Source organism: Carcharhinus amblyrhynchos, unplaced genomic scaffold (genome assembly GCF_965287045.1).
Source record: "Carcharhinus amblyrhynchos unplaced genomic scaffold, sCarAmb.v2.hapA scaffold_857, whole genome shotgun sequence".
Lineage (NCBI taxonomy): Eukaryota > Metazoa > Chordata > Chondrichthyes > Carcharhiniformes > Carcharhinidae > Carcharhinus > Carcharhinus amblyrhynchos.
In genome coordinates, this window is record NW_027650597.1 from 44,516 (window position 1) to 60,354 (window position 15,839).

General features: G+C 48.3%; 1 protein-coding gene across 9 annotated transcripts in view; it reads right to left on the minus strand.

Moving 5' to 3' along the window:
* The window catches only part of LOC145340230 (acetylcholinesterase-like), a 48,395-nt gene extending 39,049 nt beyond the window's left edge, over positions 1–9,346 (minus strand). For 3 of the 9 annotated variants that reach the window (XM_080184669.1, XM_080184664.1, XM_080184673.1), the window contains exons 1-2: positions 9,056–9,270; positions 4,683–4,761 (exon numbers count right to left, since the gene is read on the minus strand). The gene's annotated coding sequence lies outside the window, so the exon portion shown is untranslated. The other 6 variants (XM_080184665.1, XM_080184668.1, XM_080184666.1 and 3 more) reach the window with 6 other exon arrangements.
* Between the last annotated feature and the right edge of the window lie 6,493 nt (positions 9,347–15,839).

Here is a 15,839-nt window from a genome sequence, read left to right on the forward strand (position 1 = left end):
GTCTGTATTTACTAAGGAAACTGGCGTGGAGTCTATGGAAATAAGGCAAACAAGTAGGGAGGTCATGGAACCTATACAGATTAAAGGGGAGGAGGTACTTGCTGTCTTAAGGCAAATCAAAATAGATAAATCCCCAGGACCAGACAGGGTATTCCTTCGGACCTTGAAGGAGACTGGTGTTGAAATTACAGGGGCCCTGGCAGATATATTTAAAATGTCGGTACCCATGGGTGAGGTGGCGGATGATTGGAGGATAGCGCATGTTGTTCCGTTGTTTAAAAAAGGCTCAGAAAGTAATCTGGGAAATTATAGGCCGGGAAGTTTGACGTCAGTAATAGGTAAATTATTGGAAGGAGTACTAAGAGATAGGATCTAGAAATATTTGGATGGACAGGGACTTATTAGGGAGAGTCAACATGGCTTTGTGCGTGGTAGGTCATGTTTAACCAATCTATTAGAGTTTACGAGGAGGTTACCAGGAAAGTGGATGAGGGAAGGCAGTGGATGTTGTCTACATGGACTTCAGTAAGGCCTTTGACAAGGTCCTGCATGGGAGGTTAGTTAAGAAGGTTCAGTCGCTAGGTATACATGGAGAGGTAGTAAATTGGATTAGACATTCGGTCAATGGAAGAAGCCAGACAGTGATACTGGAGAACTGCTTCTCTGAGTGGAGGCCTGTGACTAGTGGTGTGCCACAGGGATCAGAGCTGGGTCCATTGTTGTTTGTCATCAATATCAATGATCTGGATGATAATATGGTAAATTGGATCAGCAAATTTGTTGATGTCACAAACATTGGAGGTGTAATGGACAGTGAGGAAGGTTTTCAAAGCTTGCGAAGGATTTGGGCCAGCTAGAAAAATGGGTTGAAAAATGGCAGATGGAGTTTAATGGAGACAAGTGTGAGGTATTGCACTTTGGAAGGACAAACCAAAGTAAAATATATACACGGTAAATGGTAGGACACTGAAGAGTGCAGTAGAACAGAGGGATCTGGGAATACAGATACATAATTCCCTAAAAGTGGCTTCACAGGTAGATAGGGTCACAAAGAGTGCTTTTGGTACATTGGCCTTTATAAATCAAAGTATTGAGCATAAGAGTTGGAATGTTATGGTGAGGTTGTATAAGACATTGGTGAGGCTGAATTTAGAGCATTGTGTGCAGTTTTGGTCACCCCATTACAGGAAGGATATTAATAAGGTTGAAAGGGTGCAGAGAATGTTTACAAGGACATTGCCAGGACTTGAGAAACTGAGTTACAGAGAAAGGTTGAATAGGTTAGGACTTTATTCCCCGGAGTGTAAGAATGAGGGGAGATTTGATAGAGGTGTATAAAATAATGATGGGTATAGATAGAGTGAATGCAAGCAGGCTTTTTCCACTGAGGCTAGGGGAGAAAAAAAACTAGAGGACATGGGTTAAGAGTGAAGGGGGAAAAGTTTAAAGGGAATATTAGGGGGCTGGGGTTCTTCACACAGAGAGTGGTGGGAATGTGGAGTGAGCCGCCAGATGAAGTGGTGAATGCGGGATCACTTTTAACATTTAAGAAACTCTTGGACAGGCACATAGATGAGAGGAGCATGGAGGGATATGGTCCAGGTCAGTGGGACTAGGCAGAAAAATGGTTCAGCACAGTCAAGAACAGCCAAAAGACCTGTTTCTGTGCTGTATGTTTTATGGTTCAGTCAGCCAATCATGGCTGGGCTGGCTCTTTTGACAGTTAGCTGTATAGGCCAGTCTATGACCAAACCTGTTTTGTGTGTGTGTGTGTGTGTGTGTGTGTGTGTGTGTGGGGTGGTTGTTCAAAGCTAGAAAAGCTTCCCTCCCCACCCCATCCATTGGTAATGTGTAGAAGAACCTTCTCTGGGATTATCTGCAGCTCAATCTAATTACCTCTGCTTACTCACACTATCAAACTAATTTATCAGTCCAAAGTGAAAATACTTGCACCTAGTGTGGTTTGAAAAGTCCTAAAGTAATTCAAAGGACAAATAACAGTCAATGTTTAACAGTCAATGGTGTGCAGCGGCATGACGCAACAGTGGTTAGTACTGCTGCCTCACAGCGCCAGGGACCTGGGTTCAATTCCAGCCTTGGTCACTATGTGGAGCCTGCACGTTCTCCCTGTGTCTGTGTGGGTTTTCTCTGGGTGCTCCGGTTCTCTCCCACAGTCTAAAGATGTGTTGGTTAGGTGGACTGGCTGAGTGAGGTTGTGGTTGGTGCAGACTTGATGGGCCGAGCAGCCTCTTTCTACACTGTAGGATTCTTTGAACATTTAACACCCAGCTGTCAAGGGAAATAGTAGGGTCAATGGCCACATACTCAGTGAAAGAGGAAAAAGACAGAGAAGGAGACAGGGACTTTAAGAAGTGAGATTTTCACAATGTATTAGACTGAATAGCTGAAGGCACAGCTTTGTGGAGCAAACGGATTGGAGTCTGGAATTACAGGGGCAGAGAAATTGCACAGGGTTATATCCCTCCATGGGCAGCACGGTGGCAGAGTGGTTAGCACTGCTGCCTCACAGCACCAGGGTCCTGAGTTTGATTCCCAGCTTGGGTCACTGTGTGTGCAGTCTGCACATTCTCCTTGTGTCTGCATGGGTTTCTCCAGGTGCTTTGGTTTCCTCCCACAACGCAAAGTTTTGGGTAGACTGGCCATGCTAAATTGCCCCTTAGTGCCCAAAGATGTGTAGGTTAGGTGGATTGGCCATGCTAACTGTGCAGGGCTATGGAGAAAGGGCAGAGTAGTTGGGCCTGGGTAAGATGCTCTGTCAATCTCGATGGGCCAAATGTCCTCTTTCAGCATTGTAGGGGTCTGCGGGATTTTCACAGTAACTGCACTGCAGTCTTAACGTAAGCCTACATGTCACACAAAAAATAAACTTTAAACTTAAATACTGGTAGGATGCTGGAGAAAAAAGCCCTGTTCCTCTTCCATAATGCCACTTATGTCCTTGCCCGAGAGGACAGATGCTGCCATGGTTGAATAGCTCACTCTTAAGACAACACCTCCAAGAATGCACACTCCCTAAGTCCTCCATTGGAGTGTCAACGCAGATTCTGTTCTTGCGCTGTGGGAATGGGGTTTGAACCCATGACCTTTTCACCTGGGGGCAGGATGGGTGCTATTCACCCAGCAAAGAACAGCATTTCCTGTCTGTGCAATTGCTCTGGGGATTAACACATAAAATAGGAGTTGGGGGAGGCCATTCGGCCCCTCAAGCCTGTTCCGCTATTCAGTAGGATGGAGGCTGATGTTTGCAATTTTAATTCCACATTCCCCACCTACCCCCCCCATAACTTTTGATTCCCTCACCTACCAAGAATCTATCTACCTCTGCCTTCAGTGATCCTGTCCTCCATCCCCTTCTGACACAGTTCCAAAGTCCCGCAACCCTCAAACCAAGGATTGCCCTTATAGGACGGAGATGATGAGAATCTTTTTTCTCTCATTGTGTGACTGCCTCAGAAGGTGGTAGAAACAGGGGTTACCGAAAAATTTTAAGTTTTCAAGTTTATTTATTAGCGTCACAAGTAGACTTACATTAACACAGCAATAAAATTACTGAGAACATCCCCCTAGTCGCCACACTCCGGTGCCTGTTCGGGTACACTGAGGAAGCATTTAGCATGGCCAATGCACCCTAACCAGCACGTCTTTTGGAGCACCCAGAGACACGGGGAGAATGTACAGTCTCTGCGCAGACAGTCACCCGAGCTGGGAATTGAAAGCAGGTCCCTGGTGCTGTAAGGCAGCAGTGCTAAGCACTGTACCATCGTGTCATCCACATGGGGAGAGGTAGAACCAGGGTATTCAACAGAAGAGGATAATCTTGTCCCCATCTGTAATATTCCATTTAATGATTCAGAGCTGAAACTGCTCAGCTCTTCCTATTATCGAGATATCTCGGCCAATGGGATTATCATGTTAGCTGAGATCCACTGAATAAATGCAGACTGTTTACTAAACAAGCGTAGGCCTGTGCAACATGGCGACACTTCACCACCATCAACATTAACGTTCAGTGTCTGAACAGATCCTTTGTTTCCAGCTGAGCCTTTAAATCAAAGTGTTCCCCCCCCACTGCCGTTGCAGGCCTGCCCCTCAGGGAGGCGGTTCCAAGATCTGTAGGGAGGGAGTTCCAGGATTTTGACCCAGTGACTGTGAAGGAACTGCTGATATATTTCCAAGTCAGGATGGTGGTGGCTTGGAAGGGAACCCTTAAAGCAGGGGGTAGGAAAGGGGAGAGGATAGGGGCCCCCAAAATCCCATGTTGGGGAGTGGAATGGGGGTGGGTTTTTTGAATCTTTTATATTTGACACTACAAAGATGTGCAGGTTAGGTGGAATGGCCGTGCTAAATTGCCCCTTTCTGACGGGGAGGTGAGAAGGGTAAACATGTGGGTTATGGGAATAGGGCCTGCGTGGTATTGTGATCGGTGCAGGCTCCATAGGCTAAGTGGCCTCCTTCTGCACTGTAGCGATCCCATGATTCTTCAATGATGTTTGCACTCAGCCTCTAATAACAGAGTAAGCAAAATCGATCTCCCGACGCAATCCTGTTCTGCCACCCAAGTAAACCTCACCTTCAGGACTGAGGGAATTCCTCTGCCACATGCCTTGTCTTGCACCACCCCCCCCACCCACCCCACCCACCCACACACAACAACCACTCACCTCAGAGTCAGTCACACAGGAAGGGCTGAAAGTGATTACTGGACGTGAGCGCTCCAGGAAAGGCAGATAGACGAGCCTTCTGGGATTAATTATAAAACAAAACGTGCACAATTACAACCCAAACATTATTCATCAGACACGTCAGCAGAAATGGATGAGAGTTGGCAGGTCAACTGATAACATGCAGTGAGAGGCTGCCAATCCCTACTACTTTACTTAGTAAGCCTTCCTTGGAACTATTCCCTACTCAAAATATTCAGCAGTTGAACTGAAAAATCGTGGGGTATCGGAGCAATTATTAGGAAAAAGTTTTATGAGGGCCTGGTGGAACTGACATTGGAATTTCAGGGAGTTGAACTTTATTGGAGAAAGTTCAAATCGACCCATCACTGCTTTCAGGAAGATTTCTATGTCAGGATTTGACAATCTGAAATCTGGATGCCTGTCCATCTATACCCTCTCGGCTATTAACAGAGAGGGATCAAACACAGGAAAATGAGAACGGAAATACCAATCTGTCCAGATCTAGAGTCACAGAATTCCGACAGTACTGAAAGAGGCCATTCGGCTCATCAAGTTTGTACTGGCCACTGTCCCACTCAGGCCCTATTCCTGTAACCCCACACATTTACCCTGCTAATCCCCCGACACCAGGGTCAATTTTAACATCAACCTAACCTGTACATCTTTGGACTGTGGGAGGAAACTCACGCAGACATGGGGAGAATATACAAACTCCACAGAGACAGCGAGCCAAGCTGGAAATTTAACCCAGGTTTCTGGCACTGTGAGGCAGCAGTGCTAACCACTGTGCCACTGTTCTGCCATAAATTGAATGCTGGAATAGGCTCGAGGGGCTGAATGGCCTCCATTTGATCCTGTGAACGTTTTGAATCTTTAGTCCTGGCAAGGATGAGGTGCCAGCTGCCAGCAACCATGGAGAATCTGTGTGCATGGGAAAGCAGGTGGAAGGGAACAATCCCTTAGCATTAGGCCGAGGAACAACAGGGGAGTTCTCCCTGGTGCCGCGCCCATGCCTCTCCCACTCCCCCCACCCTGCACCTCAATGTTCATTTGCAAACAATAAAATGCAGATCATCTGGTTATCGTCACATTCCTTTTTGTGGGAGCTTGCTGCGCACAAATTAGCTGCCATATTTCCTGTACGTTCAAAAGTATTTCACTGCCTGTGAACAAAGTGGACATTCCAGAAGATGCTGTGGGAGTCTCACTTCCTATTTCACTCGTTACTCTCCAGGTGAAATATTACTGGAGATAGGCCATTGGTACAGTTTTTGCTGTGTCACCGCTTGTTGTCTGTCTAAAGTTGCGGAGAGATGCTAGAATTCTACAAATCACTGAGGCCGAACCTCTAGAATCCCTACAGTACAGAAGGAGGTCTTTCAATCCATCAAATTTGTATCAAATCTCCGACAGAACATCTTACCCAGGCCTCATCCCCGTAACCCCATATATTCAGTCCGCTAATTTCCCTAACCTGCACATCTTTGAACACTAAGGGACAATTTAGCATGGCCAATCCACCTAACCTACACATCTTTAGACACTAAGGGGCAATTTAGCACAGCCAATTTACCTAACCTACACATCTTTGGACACTAAGGGCAATTGAGCGTAGCCAATCCACTTAACCTGCACATCTGTGGACACTAATGGGCAATTTAGCATGGCCAATCCACCTAACCTGCACATCTTTGGAGTGTGGGAGGAAACTGGAGCACCCGGAGGAAACCCAAGCAGGCATGGGGAGAATGTTCAGATTCTGCACAGACAGTGACCCCAAGCTGGGAATTGAACGCAGGTCCTTGGTGCTTTGAGACATCAGTGCTAACACTGTGCCACCGTGCTGCCCTACTTCCTTCATTCTTCTGTCTTCCTTCAGAATCATTCACGCTTCCAAAAGAAATATTGATCTTCCTGGTGATGCCCACGTCCCAAATATGAATAATAAATAAAGGGCTGAATCCTCAGTTACAATTCTCCATTGTAGGGAACTCACAGTAATGGGCTACATGCTCTCCCACCACAATGGGTACTATGAGTGAAAGCCTTTCCAATGAAAATCATCATCAACCATCACCACCTACTACAACACCCCACTATCCACCCACTCTCTTAGAATCACGCAGCACAGAGCAAACTATTCAGCCCATCTTGCTTGTATCAGCCCCTTTGAAAGGGCTATCTAATTAATTCCTCTCCACCCTGCTCTAGCCCTATAGGCTTGCAAACTTTGGCCTCATTGAGTATTTATCCAATTCCCTTTTGAAAGTACCGACAGAACCTGCTTAGGAATTCAGGCCCTTCCAGCCTGCTCCTTAGGTAAAATGTTAGAATCTGTCATCAAGGAGGAAATAGCGAGGCATCTTGAGGGGAACTGCTTGATAGAGCAGACGCAGCACGGTTTCGTTAAAGGGGAGTCGTGTCTAACAAATTTACTGGAGTTCTATGAGGATGTGTCTAGGGCAGTGGATAGAGGAGAGCCGGTGGATGTGGTCTTTCTTGATTTTCAGAAGGTGTTTGACAAGGTACCTCACAAGAGGTTATTGCAGAAGGTCAGGGGGCATGGAATTGGGGGTAGGGTGTTAGCGTGGATAGAGGACTGGTTGTCAAATAGGAGGCAGAGTGTGGGGGTCAATGGGTGCTATTCGGATTGGCGGATGGTGCCTAGTGGAGTGCCCCAGGGTTCGGTGCTGGGGCCTCAGCTTTTTACCATTTATATAGATGATCTGGAGGAGGGAACCGAGTGTAGGGTGTCGAAATTTGCTGATGACACCAAGATTGGTGGAAAGGCAAATTGTGCGGAGGGTGTGGAGAGTCTACAGAAGGATCTAGATAGACTGGGCGAATGGGCCAGGAAATGGCAAATGGAATTTAATGTTGGCAAGTGCGAGGTGGTCCACTTTGGTAGGAATAATGGTAGGAAGGATTATTACTTGCGTGGAGAAAAACTGCAGCAGGCGACGGTGCAGAGGGACCTCGGGGTTCTTGTGCATGAGTCGCAAAAACCCAGCTTGCAGGTGCAGCAGGTGGTCAGGAAGGCGAATGGGATGCTGGCCTTCATAGCGAGGGGGATTGAATATAAAAGTAGGGAGGTCTTGCTGCGGCTGTATAGGGCATTGGTGAGGCCGCAGCTGGAGTACTGTGTGCAGTTTTGGGCGCCGTACTTACGCAAGAATATTTTGGCCTTGGAGGGAGTGCAGAGGAGGTTTACTAGGATGATGCCGGAGTTGAGCTATGAGGAGAGGCTGAATAAATTAGGCTTGTACTCGTTAGAGTTTAGAAGAATGAGGGGAGATCTCATTGAGACGTATAAGATGATGAATGGGATGGATAGGATAGAGGTGGAGAGACTCTTCCCGCTCAGAAAGGACAGTAGGACTAGGGGGCACAGCCTCAAGATAAAGGGGGGGCGGTTTAGAACGGAGTTGAGGAGGAACTTCTTCACTCAAAGGGTGGTGAATCTCTGGAATTCTCTGCCCGTTGAAGTGGTGGAGGCTGCCTCGCTAAATATTTTTAAGACGCGGGTTGATGGGTTTTTGATAAGAGAGGGGATTAAGGGTTATGGGGAGAGGGCGGGAATGTGGAACTGAGCCACGACAGATCAGCCATGATCTTATTGAATGGCGGGGCAGGCTCGAAGGGCTAGTTGGCCTACTCCTGCTCCTATTTCTTATGTTCTTATGCTCCGCCATTCATTTTGATTGTGGCTGACTATCAGATTCAATATCCTGATCCTGCCTTCTCTCAAAATCCCTCGATCCTTTGGCCCCAAGAGCCAAATCTAATTTCTTCTTGAAATCACACAATGTTTTGGCCTCAACTATTTCCTGTGGGAGTGAATTCCACGCATTCACCACCCTCTGGGTGAAGAAATTTCTCCTCACCTCAGTTCTAAAAGGTTTATCCTTTATCCTCAAACTCTGACCCCTAGTTCTGGACTCTCCCCGCCATCGGGAACATTCTTTCTGAATCAACCCTGTTAGAATTTTATAAGTTTCTATCAGATCCCTTCTCACTCTAAACTCCAGTGAATATAATCTTAACCGACTTAATCTCTCCTCATCTGATAGACCTGCCATCTCAGGAATCAGCCTGGTAAACCTTCACTGCACTCTTTTTATAGCAAGGACAGCCTTCCTCAGATAAGGACACCAAAACTGCACACAATACTCCAGATGTGGCCTCACCAATGCCCTGTACAAGTGCATTAAAACATCCCTATTCCTATGCTCAAACCCTCTTGCTATAAAGGCCAACATACCACCACCTTCCGTTGTCCTTTCAGGTAGTACCTTCCTGTGTAAAAAATATCCTCCTCTCTCCCCATGTCTCGTTCTTTTACCAATTACCTTAAGCCTGTGTCCTTCGGGTTACTGACTCTCGCCGGTAGGAACAGTTACTCGCGATCTGCTCTTTCAAATCTGTTCAGAATTCAGAACACCTTGATTAAATCTTTGATGAACATTCCCAGCTCTGGGTGGAGCTAGCCCAGCTTCCTTCTTTAGCGCTGTTCCCGATATAATCGATACCAAGAGACAGAATAGAAATGATTGGGGTAGAGGGCACCTACCCAGCAGTAACACCAGCAGTCAGAGTCTTCTCAAGCTCTCTTGCTCTCTCTCGACCAGCTGAAACTATTTAAAGGCTGCAGCTGTCCTGCGGATTTAGGCACTCATGTTAATGCAGTGGAATGTTTAATACCTCCTGATAAAGTGGGTGTGAGGGTCCTTTGGCCCATGAGTGGTTGCATTGTTTTAAAGTGACAGGGTCTTTTTGTTCACAGTGGCAGGCTGCCTTTCAGAAAGCCAGCAAGAGAGGAGTAACTTTCTAACTTCTTGGCTGACCTGCTGACATCAACTCATCTCTGACATTTGAACATGTCCTGTCAATTCGATATCGACTGAAATCATTAAAACAGCTGGGTTCCCCAAGACAATATCCCACTTGTAATAATTGACAACTTGTTTATTAATTAAAGGAAGGCCTGCATTTATATGTTGCCACTCCTGGCTGCAGGGTGCCCCAAAGGACATTGCAGCCTTTTGAAGTCACTGTCATCATGCACAAGATGCAGCAGTCGCTTTGGGCACAGCAAGCTTCCAGAAACAGCGCAGGAATAAAGACTAAGCCATCGCTTATATTGAGAGATAAATATTGGTCAGCACACCCAGCGGAACTCCCCTGCTCTGCCCTGAGAGTCATGGGATATGTCCACCTGAGAGGGAGCAGATGGAGGTTGGAATGACTTCAATCCGACCATTGAGGGTGGCCTACTGGAGAATGAAGTCCCTGATTAAGGAGTCAATTCTTGGGCCAATCAGGGAATCTTTTCCTTGTATTTAACTGGGAATATTGGTTCCTCTGCACTCCCAAAAGTAGACTGCTGACTGATAGCACTCTGTGCACTGCTGTTGGAATTGGAAATAAAGGGATTTTGGTGAACAGATTTCTGCCTCCAAAGATTCATTACCGAGGTTTTGGTTTATCTTTGCTCCCCTAGCCCAGTGCGACCTCAATCCCGCACTGGCAGCACCCCTAGCCCAGTGCAACCTCAGTCCTGCACTGGGAGCACTCCTAGCCCAGTGCAACCTCAGTCCTGCACCGGGAGCACTGGCAGCATCCTTAGCCCAATGCAACCTCAGTCCCACATTGGGAGCACTGGCAGCACCCCCTAGCCCAGTGCGATTTCAGTCCTGTACCGGAAGCACTGGCAGCACCTCTAGCCCAGCGCAATCTCAGTCCCACACTGGGAGCATTGGCAGCACCCACTAGCCCAGTGCGACCTCAGTCAGCACCCCGAGCCCAGTGCGATCTCAGTCCTGCACTGGGAGCACTGGCAGCACCTGCTAGCCCAGTACGATCTCAGTCCTGCACTGGCAGCACTCCCTAGCCCAGTGCGATCTCAGTCCTGCACTGGGATCACTGGCAGCACCCCCTAGCCCAGTAAACCTCAGTCTCCCACTGGGAGTACTGGTCTGGATTATCCACCCTCTGTCTCAGGTGTGCAAGTTCTAAGGCTGAGACAGAGCTGACACCATGGCCAGAACTCTATCACCTCACCTGCCATGGAATCAGAGCACGTGAGGGTCCGAGAATGGAAAGTTCCATTGACCTGGGGTGGGAATTTCCAGGCTCGCTCGAGCAGGACTGTAAAACCCCACCCTATAGGTCTGTAAGTTAAAATGAAAAATACTATTTTGATTCTGCAGAAAATAGAGGATTGGGATTGGATTTTTTTTGAATTCTTTTAAGGGATGTGTGCATTGTTGGCTAGGCCAGCATTCATTGCCCATCCCTCACTGCCCTTGAGAATGTGGGGGTGAGCTGCCTTCTTGAACCACTGTGGTGTAGGTATGTCCGCAATGCCGTTATGGAGGGAGTTCCAGGGTTTTGACCCAGTTGAGTAAAGGATGGCCGTTATGTTTCCAGATGTGGATGGTGTGATGGTGTTCCCACGTGCCTTCTGGATGGATGAGGTCAGGGAAGGAGCTTTGGTGAGTTGTTGCAGTGCATCCTGTAGATGGTTGAAACTGAGAGAGAGACACCCTTTGACATAAAGGAACTCAATGCCATTGTACCAATCCTAACAGCAACCTATCATTGAGCTCGAGTTGTGTCAGATGCTATTGGACTGAAGAGAGCATCACATAAAATCCCCATGCTATCCTGGTGTGCAGATGTTTCCAAATGAAACTGGAGCAGGAATTATGTGGCTAGTTTATCTTTATATTCTTGTCCCTCTATCTGTGACTCTACTTCAATCTTTCTTTGACCATCTCCATCCGTAATAGGCCACTTGTGAACCATTCTCTCGCGCTCAGTGTTTTTCTCTCCGTTATGTTGATGGCTCTTATTCTGCCTATCCCCAATTGCTTGCCAGTCTTCCGTCCATTGCTGTTCTCAATGTAATTCACCCTGCTCTGTAACCAAAGACATCTCAGCTCCTGCATGTTTTTACCAGACTGAAAAAGCTGAATAATAGACTTGCCTTGGATGACTATTGCTCCCTGCACCTCTGTAGGTCTGCCCTTGATCTGTAGCTGTGGAGTTTATCACAGCATCCCGGGTTAGTCACATTGGATTCTATAGCTGTCTGCCTTGTTTGCGTGTTCCGAAAGATCTCTGGTGATGTCCGAGGAGACTAGCTGCCACAATCCACCTCTCATGCTAGAGTGTGCGCTTCACTGCGCTAGAAACCTCAAACTGGTCTTGTTTATCCCTCAGCCATATCGGTTGCTGAGTTGAGCAGCTTTCTCGATTGTGAATCAGAAGGCAGTGGCTGGAATTTTACCATCCCGCCCGCCATATGAATTGGAGCGGCTGCAGGGCAGAACATCTAAAGGTCCACTGATCTCGGGCAGGATTTTACAGTTTCAGGATGAGCGAGGCCGTAAAATCCTGTCCAGTGGCTCCAAATGCCAGACCAGCGCTGTGCCCCCAGTAGCTAGGCTGACACTCCCAATGCAGTGTAACTGGGAGAGTGCTACGCTGTTGGAGAGGCAGTGCTGGATGGACACCTCACTGTTGGAGGATCAGCACGGAGGGTGTGCTACACTGCCAGAGGTGCTATCTTTTGGATGAGTCTTCAAACAAAGGAACACCCTCTCTCACCCATTGCCACACCACCCAGCCTGGCCCCAACGTCTGCCCTCTTGGGTGGGAGCAATAGATCCCACTGCACTACATTAAAGCGTAGGAGATGCCTCCCTCCTGCTCCACAGCCAACTTCACTGAAAGGATAGATCATCTGGTCAATGTCACACTGCTGCTTGTGGGATCTTGCTATGCGAACATTAACTGCTGGATTTCGTTTGTTACAACAAAGACTAGCATTCAAGAGGAAAAGGTACTTCACTGGCTGTGAAGCCCCCAGGGTGACGTAAGGTGTTCCAGAAATGCACAATCGTTGTTTTGGACTTATGCCAGGCTGAAACAAACCCACAGCGGGGCAGGAGAGGAGCTGCAGAGAAGCAGCCACACCACCCAGGCACTAGAACCGCAGGGCAAAGCTGTTTCCCAAGTGGCTAGATGTAGCTCATGCCTCGCAGTTCTGGGCAAGCTGTTTGTAAACACAGGAGTTGGTCTAATTATACCAGAGGAGGAAGCTACGAGGGTAATAATAGATCCTTGTGCCTCACTGTGAGCGGAGCAGTGGCCTGCTTTCCGGTGACCTTTCCTCAACTATTCCAAGTGGCCTGTCATTGACACCCTGGGTAGTTCAGATGTGGAGGTCAAATACAGACAGCGTTCACAGCAACAGCTGCTCCCAGCAGTTCAATCTAAATTTAAAGACATTTCACCAGCTGTCAAGTCCATCTTTCTAAATCCACATTCCAATCAGGTGTGTAGATTTTTGTTTAAAATTTAAACGACACTCAGACAAATAGCTTCCTCAAAAATCTCTAAAATTCTCAGGGAGCCAACCAACACCCGAAGGTGTCAAGTAGAATCACAGGGTGGCACAGTGGTTAGCACCGCTGCCTTACTGTGCCAGGGACCCAGCTTTGATTCCTGGCTTGGATCACTGTCTGTGTTGAGTTTGCACGTTCTCCTCGTGTCTGGGTGGGTTTCCTCCAGGTGCTCCTGTTTCCTCCTACAGTCCAAGGATGTGCAGGTTAGGTTGATTGGCCATTCTAAATTGCTCCTTGGTGTTAGAGGGATGTCAGGGGAAATATTAGTGTAAATACGTGAGGTCACGGGGATAGGGTTGGGTGGGATTGTTGTCGGTGCAGACTCGATGGGCCGAATGGCCTCCCTCTGCACTGTTGGCATTCTATGAAGTAAATGGGGGGGGGGGTGGAATCTAGGAGAGGCACAATGACAGGTCCATCCCTCTACTCAACTGGACCAGAGTTATACTAAGGACTGTGAATCAAACTCTGCCCTTGGAAGAGGGCACTCGGTGTTAATCCATCTTACCTTTCCTACTAGTCCTTCATTTGTAACAGTCTATTTTTTAAATGCTGCTCTGTATCTCTCCGTTTCTCTCCGAAACTCTATTTCTATCCACCTTTTCATCTTGTTTGGGATCTATCTTTATCCCTCCATTCCTGATTTTTGTCACTCACCCTCTGTTTCTGTTTGGTCCCATTGTACTGCTGTGTCTGGAGTATTCCTGTTTGACATGTTCTCTCTATCCATATCAATCTCCTAGTTTATGTCGTTTTCTCTCTCTCTCACACAATCTGATTTCATTTTTGTATCAGCATTTGTCAATTTTTTTGCTTCTATTTAAGTGACTCTATCCATTTCAGTTTCCCTATCTGTGCCTCTCTCTCTGACTTTCCCCAATTGGACTCTATATCTGTCTTACCCTGTCAGATGATATCTATCTCTGTGCCTGTGTACACCATTATATCAAATCTGCAATTTTGTTTGTAATTACTGAATATCATTGGAGCGAGCTAAAAACCCAATGGATGTGAATTATTCGATGTTTACTCAGTTCTCCTGTACAAGTCTATGAACATGTTCCCTTAATTCTCCTAACTGGAGAGGGTGAATGTTGCATAAATGGATTAAGCCAAGCTACAAGCTACCCTGGTCTAGGTTTCACAGCAGTGTAATTACATTTCCAATAATACAGGAATAGAATCATCTATAAATAATAAAGGATTTACACATTACCATTTACAGCGTACTGGGTTTAAGGGATGCATTTCTCCCCTTGGTAACATAATATTAACAGCCTGGATATATACTCAGATCTGTTGCATAGTTCTCTATTTTCACTGAAGGTGATAATTGAGCATGCAGGTTCCTGGGTTTCTGGGATCTGTCCACTTCTCTGTTCCTTGCATTCAAACCGATAGCTCCTAAACAGTCAGTGCTGTGGCCCAAAGGGATTGTCTGCGAGTGGCTAATAAATACTTGAATAATAACTCAGGGCTTCTCTGTGAACTATTTAATAACTACTACCCTGCAGTGCAGAAGGCCATTCAGCTCACTGAGTCTGCACTGACTGTCTTCACAGGAACCCCCCTCCGCACCTCTCTGCTGCCACCCACCTCCCCCCCCCACTTATCCATGACCAGGCACATTATTTAGCATGGCCACATCCACCTAACCTGCACATCATTGGACTGTGGGAGGAAGCCAGAAGCCCAGAGGAAACAGATACGAGAAGAATGTGTAAAGGTCCACATTTTGCATTTCTACGACACCGGCAATGTGCTGGAACCTACAAGGCAGTTTGCAGGAAACTCCAAGTAAAAATGGAGGGAAGTGAATAAGGAAGGTCATAGTGAGAGGTGGAGGAGAGACAGAGAGGTGGAGGAGGAGAGAGAAGGGTGAAGGGGGGGCACAAGAGAGAGAGGTGGTGGAGGAGAGAGGTGGGGGGGGAAAGAGAGAGAGAGGTGGAGGGGAGAGAGAGAGAGAGAGAGAGAGGTGGAGGGAGAGAGAGGGAGAAAGAGAGGTGGAGAGGGAGAGGGGAGGTGAGAGGGAGAGGGGAGGTGGAGAGGGGAGAGGGGAGGTGGAGAGGGGAGAGGGGAGGTGGAGAGGGAGAGGGGAGAGGGGGAGGTGGAGAGGGAGAGGGAGGTGGAGAGGGGAGAGGGGAGGTGGAGAGGGGAGAGGGGAGGTGGAGAGGGGAGAGGGGAGGTGGAGAGGGGAGAGGGGAGGTGGAGAGGGGAGAGGGGAGGTGGAGAGGGGAGAGGGGAGGTGGAGAGGGGAGAGGGGAGGTGGAGAGGGGAGAGAGGGGAGGTGGAGAGGGAGAGAGGGGAGAGGGGAGAGAGGGAGAGGGGAGGTGGAGAGGGGAGAGGGGAGGGGAGAGGGGAGAGGGGAGAGGGGAGGTGGAGAGGGGAGAGGGAGGTGGAGAGGGGAGGGGGAGAGGGGAGGTGGAGAGGGGAGAGAGGGGAGAGGGGAGGTGGAGAGGGGAGGGGAGTGGAGAGGGGAGAGAGGGGAGAGGGGAGGTGGAGAGGGGAGAGGGGAGGGGGAGAGGGGAGGGGGAGAGGGAGAGGGGAGGTGTGGAGAGGGGAGAAGGGGAGAGGGAGGGGGAGAGGGGAGAGGGGAGGGGGAGAGGGAGAGGGGAGGGGGGAGAGGGGAAGGGGAGGAGTGGGGATGGGGAGAGGGGAGAGGGGAGGTGGGGTGGGAGGGTGTGGGAGGGTGGAGTGGGGTGAGGGGGGGGAGGGGGAGAGG